The sequence below is a fragment of the Carlito syrichta genome, unplaced genomic scaffold, assembly GCF_000164805.1.
Source record: "Carlito syrichta isolate Samal-C Ts95f unplaced genomic scaffold, Tarsius_syrichta-2.0.1 Scaffold287233, whole genome shotgun sequence".
NCBI lineage: Eukaryota > Metazoa > Chordata > Mammalia > Primates > Tarsiidae > Carlito > Carlito syrichta.
Genome location: NW_007231329.1, coordinates 17,155 through 30,923, shown reverse-complemented (window position 1 = coordinate 30,923; position 13,769 = coordinate 17,155). Strand labels below are relative to the sequence as shown.

Genomic DNA, 13,769 nt, shown 5'->3' with positions numbered 1-13,769 from the left:
AGTCCCACAGAGACAGATGCAGACAATAAGGCAGAAAAGACAGTACCCGAGAGGATGAAATAACCTGTGTGCTTGTGATGAATGGAAAGGAAGCACTTACCATCTTCTTAAAGATGAAAACTGCCAGGATCAAAGTAATCTCATCTGGAATGATGCTGCAATAGGAAAGCAATATAGGGTCCTAGGACAGTGGACGACCTCCCATTGAACCCACCTTTGGTGGGTTATAGAAAGTGAGTTGACATGGACCACTTTCCTTGCATCAGTAAGGACAGTAAGGAGTGGGTTGCTAGTACGCAGTGACTGTTGCAAAAGGATGATGGTTGAAAGTGTAGACAAGAAAGTTAGAGTCTGTATGCCCTTGTCTACTATTATAATGTCTGTACCTCAGTGTTCTCATTTGTAAGTATGGATGACAGGGTTGGAGGGAAGATTAAATGAGATAATGCATATGAACAGCAAGGTACAAATTGCTTCCAAGAAATGTGAAGCCATAGTAAGTCTTCAATGAATCTTTGCTTAAGTTCTCTTCCCAGAGTGCTCCTCCCTTAGGCCTCTCTCCTAGCATTGCGGGAGTAACCTATCTGGTAGACATGGGCTAGCTTGATGATACCTTGCTTGTTCTTATGCTCAAGCACTGCACTTCTTCAGGAATAAATACACAATAGGTGCATTTCTTATGAGATTTGGGGCAGAGGCTGATTCCAGATGGAAAAGCATAGATTCCTTGGAAAGTGCATGTCTTTTTGGAATACCTTGAAAAGTCTCTTTGTGGCTTCTCCTAGTTAGGCCATTCTGACCATGAAACAATCTTGAACACTGATCTCCAGTGGCAGAGACCAGCCTATATCCATTTCCTGGAAAACAAACAAGTGGAAGATTCTCTCTCCAAGTAATTTACCACCATTCCCAAAATTGGAGCCAGAGTCATTGACAACCATGTGGTTGATTATTGGAAGAATACTAGTTGCTCTCAATCTGTGCAAAAGAGTATTCAGAATGTGTGGACATAGCACAACAGAAACATTTCAATGTTCTGTTCAGTGATATGGATGAGCATTGTCAAGACTCTAGAACTCAGAGTTTCTGAGTCAGATGCAGATCCTGGCTTTGATCATGACTAAGCAAGATACCTGAGGCCTGGCAGTGGGAATTACATGGTGCCATCTGAACTGCATTTAAATGGCAGAGTTTTGAATCACAGGCTCTCTCAGCCATGTCTGTTAGTGTGTCCCTGGGTGTGGGAGCAGTGATGGCATGTCAGAAATGAGGCAGGAATGTTCTCGGGCAAATGTTCCCCAATTTTCTGTCTCTTTTGAAGGAGGGCTTTGGGCTGCTTGTTTTTATTATGAATGTATTCTTCATTTTCAGGGGTGTGTAGCCAGATCGTTTCAGTGGCCCTCTTCCTAAGTCACCATCAACAGGAAGCAGGGCAGGGGAAGGAGTCCTTTGAAGACCTCACCTGCAGATTGTTAAGGCAGTCAAGCAGTTCACTTACATACACAGCAAGCCCTTTCACTGACCTGCTGGTTCTGCTAGAAAATTCAAATCCTTGAACCATGACTGTTGCTCCTGGTGCGACCTGCATTTACAAAATCTGAGAAGCTGAGCATGGAGGTACATGCCTGTTGCCCCAGCTACTTGGGAGTCTGAGGTGGGAGGATTGCTTGAGCCCAGGAGTCTGAATCCAGCCTGGAGAGCACAGCAAGTCCCTGTCATTAAAAAAAAAAAGAAAAAAAGAAGAAAAAAATCTAAGTTTGTCAAATACCTTCATCCTCATATCAGGAAGTAAGAAAATAAATTATGAAAGCAACTATATTAGAAATGTTAATAAGAATTTAAAGAGCAGACCCCATTATATCACAGAGAATTTTGCATATAAACATCATTAAAGATGAAAGAGTACCAATCCATGTCTTTATAGCAAAATAAGACGGTTTAAGTTCTTGCCGCAATATACCATGTGATGAAATCCCTGTTGAAGTGGGTTAGAGCACCATACTGTTTTTTGTCCTCATAATTGTTTTACTGACCCCTTGATTCTTGAATTTGAGAAATTCATCTAGGATATCATCATCTGAAGGTTCAAAGTATGAGATTTCAGCTCTACAGTGAATTTGGCTAATATTAGAATCTGGAGTGCTGTACTCTGTCTCTTTGCATTCCTCTTCTGGTTCATCTGATTATTGTGAAATATCTTCCTTTGTCAGATTTCTTGTTTTTGGCATCATAAGCAGAAAATGGAAAACTCTGCATTCAATGAAAGCTAAAATCAGACCTCAGAGACAATGTCTCCAGTCTTTAAAAAAACACCAAAAAAACTTTCTTGAAAGATAATACAACACTTTGGGCATTGAAGAATTATTATTTAGTTCACCATTTCATCTTTTTTCCCAGGCAATTCCACCATTATTCAATTTTCTTATTATTTAAAAATTAAAGAGTAATGATAAAATAATTCCTTAGATGATGAAATAGTGAAATGGTTCAAGATATAGGAAAAATAAGATCACTAATATTATGCAGCCATAAGGAAGGACAAAAATATGAACTCTGTAACAACTTGGATGGACTTAGAGTCTAAAATACCAAATGATCTATCACAGAAACAAAGACCTGAGTGCCACATGTTCTCACTCATAAGCGGACTCTGAACAATAATCATAATACTATAAGAAAGGGATTGGAAGTAGTGAGAAACTGCCAGGAGAAGGAGGAGGGGGCACACCTTATCAGTAAAGCTACATGATCTCAAACTGGGTGAAGTGAGGTCCAGAGCGAGGTCTAAACTTTACCTACACAATGACCATTTGTATACCTAACCCTGAATTGTACCCCACAACTTTTTTTTTAAAAGAGCCTATCTTAGGTCTTGGATACATAAAAGGATCAAATGAATCTATATGTGGATTACAATATAGAATAAATTTTATTCTATTTTCAATTAATTAATTAATTATTTACTTTAAAAATATTAATTTATTATAGAAATGTGGCATACAAGTGACAATTAATGACATAAGTAGGCTGCATGCAGGTGAAATTTGGGCTTCTGACTGGCCCTTATTCCTCCTGGTATTGGATCAGGTAACCTTTGTGTGGTTATATGCCCCCTACCCTACTTTCTCTTTTCTCCCCGTAACAGTGCCCAATCTCTCCCTTGTGCTAATATGATTCATGTTCAGGGCCCACTTATGAGTGAGAACATGTGATATTCAAGTTCTTTGTTTCTGCGATGGATCACTTAGTATGATAGTCTCCAGCTCCATCCAATTTTATGTAAAGTCCATGATTTTGTTCTTTACAGTTAAGTAATACTCCACTGTGTATATGTACCACATTTTCTTTATCCAGTACAATTTTTATGAGCAGTAAGATTGGTTCCATGTTTTTGATAATGTGAATAATGTGGCAATAAATATGCATGTGCAGGTGTCCTTTTGTAGAATGATTTATGTTCCTCTGGGTATATTCCCAGGAGAGGTACTTTGCTGGATCATATGGAAGGTCAATTTTTCATTTTTTTTTAGGAATCACCACATTGTTTTCTACAGAAGTTGAACCTACCTTGTGTTCCCACTAACAATGTAGAAGCATTCTTTTTTCTCTGCACCCATGCCAGTGTCTGTGGTTTTTTTGACTTACTAATGATGGCCATCCTTACTAGAGTTAGATGGTATTTCATTGTAGTTTTGATTTGTATTACTCTGATGATTAGTGAGACTGAGCATTTTTTCCTGTGTCTATTGATTGCTTGTATATCATCTTTTGAGAAGTGTCTATTCATTTCCTTTGCCCACCTTTTTGTTTATGGGGTTGTTTGCTTTTTTCTTTCTCTTCATTTGAGTTGTGCATCCTGGATGCCAGGCTATTTTCAGATACCTAATCTGCAAATTTTTTTTCTTATTCTATGAATTGTCTCTTTATTCTCTTGTTGGTTTATTTTTCTGTGTAAAAATTTTTCAGTGTGATTAGGTCCCACTTGTCTATCTCAGTTTTTATGGAATTTACTTTTGGGAACTTGGTCAAGAATTTGTTGCCTACTCTGATGTGCATAAGGATGTTTCTTTCATTTTCTTCTAGGATTCTCATAGTTTTAGGTTGTATGTTTAGGTCTTTGATTCATTTTGAGTTGATTTTTGTTTGCAGTAATAAGTAGGGGTCCAATTTCATTCTTCTGCATGTGGTGAGCCAGTTTTCCCAGCACCATTTGCTAAACATGGTCTCCTTTCCCCAGTGGTTATTATTGGTGGCTTTATCAAAGATAAGCTGGTTGAGAGACTGAATCTTTGCTTCTCAAATCTCTGTCCTGTTTCATTGGTCTACATACTTATTCTTGTACTATCACCAGGTTGCTGTGTTTACTGTAGCATAGCAGTAAGGGTTGAAGTCTGAAAGTGTGATATTTCCTGCTTTGTTTCTTTTGCTGAGAATCGTTTTGGCCATTTGTGTTTTTTGATTGTTTGTTTGTTTCCATATGAATTTCTGTATTGTCACTTCCAAATCTGAGGAAAATGATGTTGGTAATTTGATGAATATTGCATTGAATCTGTGAATTGCCTTGGGTAGGATGGACATCTTGACAATATTGATTCTTCCAATCTATGAGCATGGAATGTTTTTACATTTGTTTGTGTCATCCTTGATTTCTTTGAGCACTGTTTTGCAGTTCTTTTTTGGGTTTTTTTTGAGTTGGATTCTCACTCTGTCGCCCAGACTGGAGTGCAGTGGCACGCTCTCAGCCACTGCAACCTCGACCTTCTGGGCTCTGGCAATCTTTTCACCTCAGTTTTCCAAGTAGCTGGAACTACAGGCATGTGCTACCATGCCCAGTTAATTTTTTGATTTGTTGTAGAGATGAGGTCTCACCAAGTTGCCCAGGCGGGTCTCAAACCACAGGCTCCGGCAATACACTCACCTCAGCCTCCCAAAGCGTGGGATTACAAGCTGAGTCACTGAGCCTGGCTTGCAGTTCTTGTTGTAAAGAGCTTTCATTTCTCTGTTTAGGTGGATGGCAAGGTGTTTCTTCCTTTCTTTTTGTGACTACTGTGAGTAGGATTGTGCTTTTTATTGTGTTCTCTGCCTTCTTGTTGCTGGCATTTAGAAATATAACTATCTTTTGCACATTGACTTTATACCCCCAAGACTTTACCAAAGTTGAGTATCAATATGAGAAAGCTTTTGACAGACTCCCTAGGGTTTTCAAGTTATAGAATCATATCATCCACAAAGAAGGATAGCTTAATTTCCTATTTTCTTATGTGGATACCCCTGACTTTTTCTCATGTCTGATTGCCCTAGCTAGGACTTCCAGAACTATGTTGAACAGGAGGGGTGAGAGAGAGCATATTTGTCTTCTTCCTATTCTTAGGTGAATGCTTCCAATTTCTTCCTGTTGAGAAAAATGTTGGCTGTGGGTTTATCATAGACAATTGTTACTGCTTCAAGGAAAGTTCCTTCTATGCCTAGGTGTTCAAGGGTTTTTATAAAGAAGGGATGCTTCATTTTGTTGAATGCTTTTTCTGTATCTAATGATATAATCCTGTGGTTCTTGTTTTTATATCTGTTAATTTGCTGAATTGTGTTTATGGTCTTATGAATGTTGAACCAACCCTGAATCCCAGGAACAAAGCAATCCGATCATGGTGGATGACCCTTGAGATGTGTTGTTGGATCTGATTTGCTAGAAACTTGTTGAGAATGTTTGTTTCTATGATCATCAAGGAGACTGACTTGTAATTCTCTTTTCTTGTTGGGTCTTTGCTGGGTTTGGGTATCTGCATGATGTTGGCTTAAAATAATAAAATAAGTTGGGGAGAGTTCTATCATTCTCGGTTTCCTGGAATACTTTCAGTAAGATTGGTATCAGGTCTTCCTTGCATGTCTTGTAGAATTCATCTGGGAAGCCATCTGGTATAAAGGTTTTTTTGGTGGGGAGATTTCTTATGACTGAATTGATTTCCTGTTTAGAATTTCAATTTCTTCTTTTTTCAACTTTGGGAGGGTGTGTCATGTCAGAAAGTCCTCCATTTCCTTTAGGTTTTCTAGTTTATTTGAATATAGGTATTCATAGCAATCTCTGATAATCTCTTGAATTTCTTCAGTGTCAGTTGTGACTTTGCCTTTTGTGTTTTTAACTGTGCTTATTTGGACTTTCTCTCTCTCTCTCTCTCTCTCTCTCTCTCTTACTCAATCTGTCCAGGGATCCGTCAATCTTATTTATTCTTTCAAAGAACTAGATTTTTGTCTTGTTGATCCTTTCTGTGATAGTTTTTTTCTACATTCTGCAATTCTGATTTTATCTTGGTGATCTAGGTTCTTCTGCTGAAGTTAGGATTTAGGTGATCTTGCTTTTCCAGCTCCTTTAGGTGTGACATTAAGCTATTTATTCGTGATCTTTCTGTTTTATTTATTTATTTGAGTTGGAGTCTCACTCTGTTGCCCAGGCTGGAGTGCAGTGGTATGGTCAAGGCCACCCAGCATTGAACTGCTGAGCTCTGGCCTTCCTTCCACCTCAGCATTTCAAGTAGCCGGAACGACAGGAGTGCACTACCATGCCACCCTAATTTTTAAAAAATTTTATTGTAGAAGCAAGGTCTTGCCAATTTTCCCAGGCTGATCTTGAACTTGTGGGCTCAGGTTATCCACTCACCTCAGCCTCTCAAAGTCCTGGGATTATAGGCTGAGCCATTGAGTCCAGGCTCTTTCTGTTTTCTGTTTCCCTGATGTGTACATGGAATATTATGATTTTTTCTCTTAACACTGTTTTCAGGGCATCCTAGAGATTCTGATAAGATGTGTCTTTATTTTCATTTGTCTCCAGGAATCTTTTTATTTCTGTCTTGATTTCTATTTTGACCCACTTAGTAGCATGATTTCTAGTGTCCATGTCTAGTGCGCTTGTGGGGGGAGGATCTTGGTGGTGATATTTACTTTTATTCCACTGTGATCTGTGAAGAGACATTGTATTATTTTCATCTTTTGAACTTTGTTCACGCTTGATTTATGTCTGAGAATGTGATCAATCTTGGAGTATGTTCCATGTACTGATGAGTAGAATGTAACTCATTAGATGTTGGGTGAAATGTTCTGTTGATGTCTATTAAATCCATTTCATCAGGTGTCAAGTTGAATTTCTGGGTCTTGCTGTTGTTGTTATTATTATTATTATTGTTATTATTTGCCTTGATGATCTATCTAAAGCTGTTAGTGGGAGTATTTAGGTCTCCAACCATGATTGTGTGAGTCAGTGTCCTCTCTTAGCTTACTTAGTAGTTGAATTATAAAACCTGATGTTGGGTTCATATATGTTTAGGATGCATATATCTTGATGGTGGATTGAGTCGTTTATAATTATGTGGTATACTTCCGTGTTCTTTTTAACTTTTGATGATTTGAAGTCTGCTTTGTCTGATATCAGAATAACTACACCTGCCCTTTTCCATTTTCCATTCACCTGAAAGATCATTTTCCAGCCTCTAACTTTGAGCCTGTGGGTATCCTTTGTGGTGAGATGAGCTTCCTGGAGACAGCAGACTGTTGGGCCATGCTTTTTTATCCAGTTTGCCACCCTATGTCTCTTCAGTGGCACATTTAGTCCACTTACATTCAAATTGATTATTGAAATGTGAGAATTTCTCCCTGTCATAGGGCTCTTGGGGATTGCTTTGTTTCCTTTTTACTTTTGTACTTATGTATGTGTGTATTTTCATTTTTGTGAGTACTCGGTATGCTCTGTTAACTCTGTGCTTGCCTGTACTGTGATGAATATGGCTGCTCTTTTTTTCTCTTCTGTGTTCCACACCTTCTTAAGTGACTTCTGAAGGGCTAATCTGGAGGTGGCATATCATTTAGAGATTGGAAATCTGGGAATGATTTTAGTTCACCATCACTGATGAAGCTTAGTATGATGGGGTAAGAAATTATGGGCTGGAATTACTTATTTTTAAGAATGTTAAAGATTGGATTCCAGTTTCTTCTGACTTGTACTACTTCTGCAGATAAATTTGGAGCAATTCTGATGGGTTTTCCTGGTAAGGTAGTTTGAACTTTCTCTCTTGCTGCCTTTAGGATTTTTTGCGGAGGCAGATTACTATGTGCTTTTTGGATGGTCTTATCATATGATACCTTGCAAGGGTTCTCTGAATCTCTTAAGCTTGGTTGGTCATCTCTCTGGCTAGATGTGGGAAATTTCCTTGAATTGTCTCATTTAATGCTTGCTCCATGGTATTTTCCATGTCCCTTTCTGCTTCAGGAATATCGATCAAATGTAGATTTGGCTTCTCGACATAGTCTCACATCACTTGGATGTTTTGTTCTTTCTTTTTGAGCTTTTTTGGTATGTTTTTGACAGACTGGGTTTATTCCATATCTTGTTCTTCAAGCTCTGAGAATCTTTCCTCTTCCTGGTTTACCCTATTTATGCTTGTTAGTGTATTCTTGATTTACAGAATACAATTTTTCATTTCCACTATTTCAGAAAAGGCTTTTTTGAAATTGGCCACCTCAGCTTTTGCTTCCTGTTTGACTTCAGTTTCTATTTGTTCTTGTTCATTTTTGCCATCTATTCTCTGTTGTCTGTAGTTGTTATCTGTGGCAGATCATTTTGGGAGGTTTCCATTGTTTGTGCTCTGATAGTTGTTTTTTCAGGTACTATCTCTTTAGGACTCTGAGGGTTGCCTGTATTTTTTTCATTGATTTTTCCTCGTTTGTGACAGGCCTGTCTCAGCTCTAGTAAATCTCAGTAAAGAGACATGTGCTTTATTATATCTATTATATTTTCTCTTGATTTAAAGCTCTAAAACTGTTCAATTATCCTCTGTCATGGGGTCCTTTCTGTGATTCTATGTATGTCACTCAATGAGGGAGTGAGGGGCATTAACATCTGCTCTTTGCTCCACGTTATGGCAGGATTCTGTCATTGCAGGTCTTCTCACCCATTGCTAAACTTGTTGGACCAGCTTTAAAACACTGCTGCTAGTACTCTGTGAGTACTGAGCAGTGGGAGGTGGAAGGTTGGGGACGGGGAGATGACAGGCCTCCCATCTGCTCTCTGTTGTCTACAGCCCAAGAGCCTTCCCACTGAGAGAACCCTTGGGTGTCTTTCATGTCACTCCCTCCATGTTCAGGTTCACACTCTACTCTTGAAATAGAACAAATTCTCTGCCACAAAAAGGGTGTAGGCAGGCTCTGCCCTGCCAGGATGTAAAGTTGGAGAGAGTTCTTCCTGATCTGGCTGGGAAGATGGCCACCAGCTGCTGGCAGTGAACATCAGCCTGGTTCACTCTGCAGTTGGGATTTCCCCACCCACACACCATCAGGCAGATGGGAAACTGTGCTTCCAGAAGCTGACCCAGCACAGGTCTTTCTCTTGTTCTGCTTGGGCTGTGGTTGCCCACTGCTGTGCCCTTCTCAGTACTCCTCCCATGTGGGACCAATCACCCACACACAGCTGGGAGGGTGTGAACCGTACCAAAGTGTCTTTGGCTCACTCATCACTTTTATCCTCTGAGCAGGGTTTCAGTTCTTGTGTGATCCTGGCACATGTGGGGGATAGGATGCCTGGATCTCTGCATCTGCTGTTGCTTTCTGCTCTATGTATTCAAAGAGACTTTTGCTGGGTGCATCTATCCAAAAGTGTTCAAGGTGTCTCCATTTATCAGTGACTGTGTCCCCACTCTCTGCCTTGCTTGATGAGAGAGGTACTGGTCTGCTGCTCCACAGTGGCCATATTCTGCTTTTTAATAAATAAATATTCTCTCGGCTCTTTGGAAGACCTCTAAAAACATATAAATATATGAAATATGAATCTCCACAAATATAGTTATAACTGCTCAAAAAGAATCTCTAAAACTAAAATTAAGTCTGATGGACCTCGTCTGGCCTCATTGAAGATAAAAAATCTAGCATTCTCTATATTTTGATTTGCTTCAAGTTATAATAAAGATTTTCCAAGTTATGGGTCAGAAGAAACAGGAATTCTGACACCAAGACATTTTCTTATTCAGGGGCCTCTAAGTGACTGCTGTTAATGCTGACTATACTCAAATTTCAAACTGGAGAGTGAACTCAACTGTCCATCTGGAATCCTTGACAACCAGTTTAAACTGTCTGCCCTTGTCCAGCCCATCTTTCTGGATGTAGATTTTATTCTGTGACTATAAGCTGTAGTAATGGGAATCCTAGTAAAGAGACATGTGCTTTATTATATCTAAAATGATACAGTGCCTTATACTCAACCCACTTGTTTTGATCTGCTATTCTAAAACTCACTTCAGCAAGAACTCTGGAGGCAAACTGACCCAAGATTGAACCACAGCTCCTCCTGGCATGATTGTAAGATGAAGCAGAAGCCAATATCTGTGACCTTTAGATCAAACAGTGGAACCTCTTTTAAAAGATTAATTTGTTTTCTTTCTAGGCCAGTGGATCCCACAGACTACAGAGTATGGTAAGACTTTTTTTTTTTTTTTTTTTGCTTTACTCCTCTTTCCAGGTTTTTGCTTATTGACTGGGTTACAAGTTCTGTTGCTGTTGGCTAGTTGAGGCTGAGCACAGCCTTGGCCATAGGGCAATTGCCTGACTTGGACAATGAAGGGATAGGAGCAGGAACAAAAGATGGTGTGCCAAGCCCCTGGGCATGTTTCAGGAGCACACTTGGTCAGTTCCATGTGTATTTTTTCTTCTTCTCTCTGCATCTCAGTCATTCATTGGATGAGATTAGCTTCAGCTTGGGGTGAATAGAAATAGTTGGGAAAAAAAGTCAGTTCCTCTTCTCACTAATAATGACAATTATCTTGAAGAAAACTAACATCTACCAAGCTCTTTTTATGTACCCTGCACAAAATTATTTTATGTACTAAATAAAGTGTTGTATAAAAACCATTTAAAATACTGCCTGGCATATAATAAGTACTCAACTAATGCACACAATAAGTTTTATGATCATGACATCTTCCCAACAGCACTTTGAGGTAAGTAATATGATTATGCCCATTTTGCAGATGGGAAAACAAGGACATGGTTAGGTAATTTGTCAGTACTTCCATATCTAAGGGCACATGGCCAGTCAGTGGCAGGGCAGAGATTTGAACCAAGTGCAATGGCAGTGGAAATGAAAAGGAAAGAGTGGCCTTGGTGATAAGTTGCATATAAGAGGTAAGGAGCAGGAGGAGTCAAATATGATGCCAAGATTTCCAGCATAGTTGATGTGGAGCAGGGTGACCTCATTAACTCAAATGGAGGAAAGATGCTGTGTTAAGTTTGGCATGGTGGGGATGTGATGTCCAGGAGGCCACTGGAAATGCTGGTCTAGAACTCAGAGCTGGGCCAGAACTGGAGAGATAGATTTGTGAGTTCTCTGTCTAGAAAGTTCTCCAGGGGGAAAATACAGAGTGAGAAGAGAGCAAAGGTAGCAGTCAACAGACAGTGATATTTAAAGTCTGTGGGAAGAAAAGTCAGTGGAAGAGATGGGGCAGGAGGTCAGAGAAAGCAGAAGGGGCACTGCCGGGGTGGGATTTAAGTCAAAGGGGCAGAGAGCACCAAGGCCAGGGCTTTCTGCTGTGTCAATGCAGGTTTGCCGCTGAGATTGGTGAATGGAGGTGACCGGTGTCAGGGCCAGGTGGAGGTCCTGTACCAAGGCTACTGGGGCACCGTGTGCGCTGACAACTGGGACACCCAGGATGCAGATGTCATCTGTCAGCATCTTGACTGTGGCCACTCCATGTCAGCCCTGGGGTGGGGCTCATTTTGGTCAGGGCTCAGGAAACATTCTCTTGGGTTCCGTGAACTGCTCAGGAAGGGAGCCTTACCTGTCAAGCTGTCCTCACAGTAGATGGTACAACCATGAATGTGGCCATAGGAAAATACTGGGGTCATGTGCAATTCTGGGGACAGATATTGACTCAGAGTCAATATCATGGCACATGCCTGTGTGTGTGTGTGTGTGTGTGTGTGTGTGTGTGTGTGCTCGCCTGTGTCCTTTGCCGTTTATCTACTCTACTCTAAGTCATGCCTCATTTGATGTGAGGGGCAGGTATTACCTCTTTTCATAGACAATGAAATCGAGGTGCAGAGAGGTCAAGGGACCAGCCTGTCATCCTAAAACTGGAAGTGGTGCAGGCAGTTTTCATTCTCAGCCCCCTCAGAGCTTGCTGATGTGATTGCTTTCTGGACTGATTCTTTTGAGTAGCATCATGACCATCCCTGGCCTAGGATGATCAAACAGATACCTTCCTAAGAGGCAGTCTCTCCTCCTTTAAAGGCAGAGAGGTTTGAGGTCTTTAGTACTTAAATGTATACTAAAATCAAATTGAGGAGTAACCAGTATGTTTTATTTATTGGGATTAAATGACAAGTAAAAGATACTTACACATGCATGGAAGAAAGAAATTCTCCCTGGCACAAACTAGCAAGCCCAGTGCTGTGTTTCTCATTTTTTCACATAGTGTTGGCACATGTGCAAACACCATGGTGTCCTTTAATCCACAAATAAACCTCTGAGGATACCAGCTCATGGTGTGACCTCCCAGAGGAGTTTCTAGTTAAACTGTCCACTTTCAGAGTAACCTCTGGCAATTGCTGTGTGGACTGGACTGAGCACGTGCCATGAGATGTGACCTCATAATCCAACCACCACTTGAGAGTGGGCTCTCCAAGGGGCACAGTCCTCCACGTGGCCACTTTGTAAGGAATTTATTTCAGCATTCTGGAATGCAGCTCTGGAAACTGCCTTTTTCCTGGTCGGGCAACCTTCTCAGGAATATTTCAGTGATGGCAAACATTTGTCACTTGAGAGTATGTCTGAGCTATAGAAAGGACTACATGTCATTTGAAGTCCAATCTTGTGATTAGGACTGCGCTGTTAATGAACTGGGTAGCTTTTTGGATGGAGACTGTAGCAACAGGGGAAGTAGGAGGAGGATGACAGGAGCCAAGAATGCTCACCCTTCATGAAGCCCATGCAGTGATGGAGAGATTGGTGTTCAGTCAGCTGTTAGCAATGGAGGGCACCTGCAGGACCTGTGCTTCTGGGCCTTGCTTGGAAGCTGAGGAAGAAGAGGATCAACTTCCCTCAAATGAGGGCCACCATCAGCGAGCACTTCCTTTTTCTACCCTGCAGCTGCTTTGTTTTCCACGGAGGCATTCCCGGTGACAATTTCAGCAGAAGGTAACATCTGTTATGGGGGATCCCTATAGGCTCATTACCCCACTGCAGCCCTAGGTTCATCTCTGATCCAGAAGAGGTACAGAGGACATAGGATGTGGGATACTTAGCTCCCAAGGATAACGTTTCAGGTTCGGACAGGTGTCTCTTCTTTGGATCATGTCCCTGAGATTAGAGAGGTATCAACTTGAAGAAACATCTCCAAGGAGCTTCAAGGTGGAGTCTGATGTCCTGCCTCTAGGGGTTTTGTTGCCCTCACTCGGTGCCTGCCCCTCTGGTCCTCACCAATCCATGCTGATTCCTGGTCAGCCTGGGGTGCTGGATCTCTGGCAGGTACCTACCTGCTTAGGTAGCCAGATCTCTGGGGCAGCATCCTTGCTCATTCCCTTTCCCTGATTCCATACCAGGCCACTCTGGCTTCTTCACAACATAGAGAAATCAAGACCCTTGAGCCTATGGTCATCAGAGCTCCTATATTTCCCCTGGGGACATCTCTGGTGAGAGATCCAGGAGGCATAGTTAATACAGCCTGAGATTCTGGCAGCCTGGGCTTTGGGAAGGGAAGTGACTTTCCATTTCTGATGGAAAACTTTGGAGTTGGAAC

General features: G+C 41.0%; 1 pseudogene; it reads left to right on the top strand.

The window, feature by feature from the left end:
* The window catches only part of LOC103254647, a 26,058-nt pseudogene that overhangs the window by 175 nt on the left and 12,114 nt on the right, over positions 1 to 13,769 (top strand).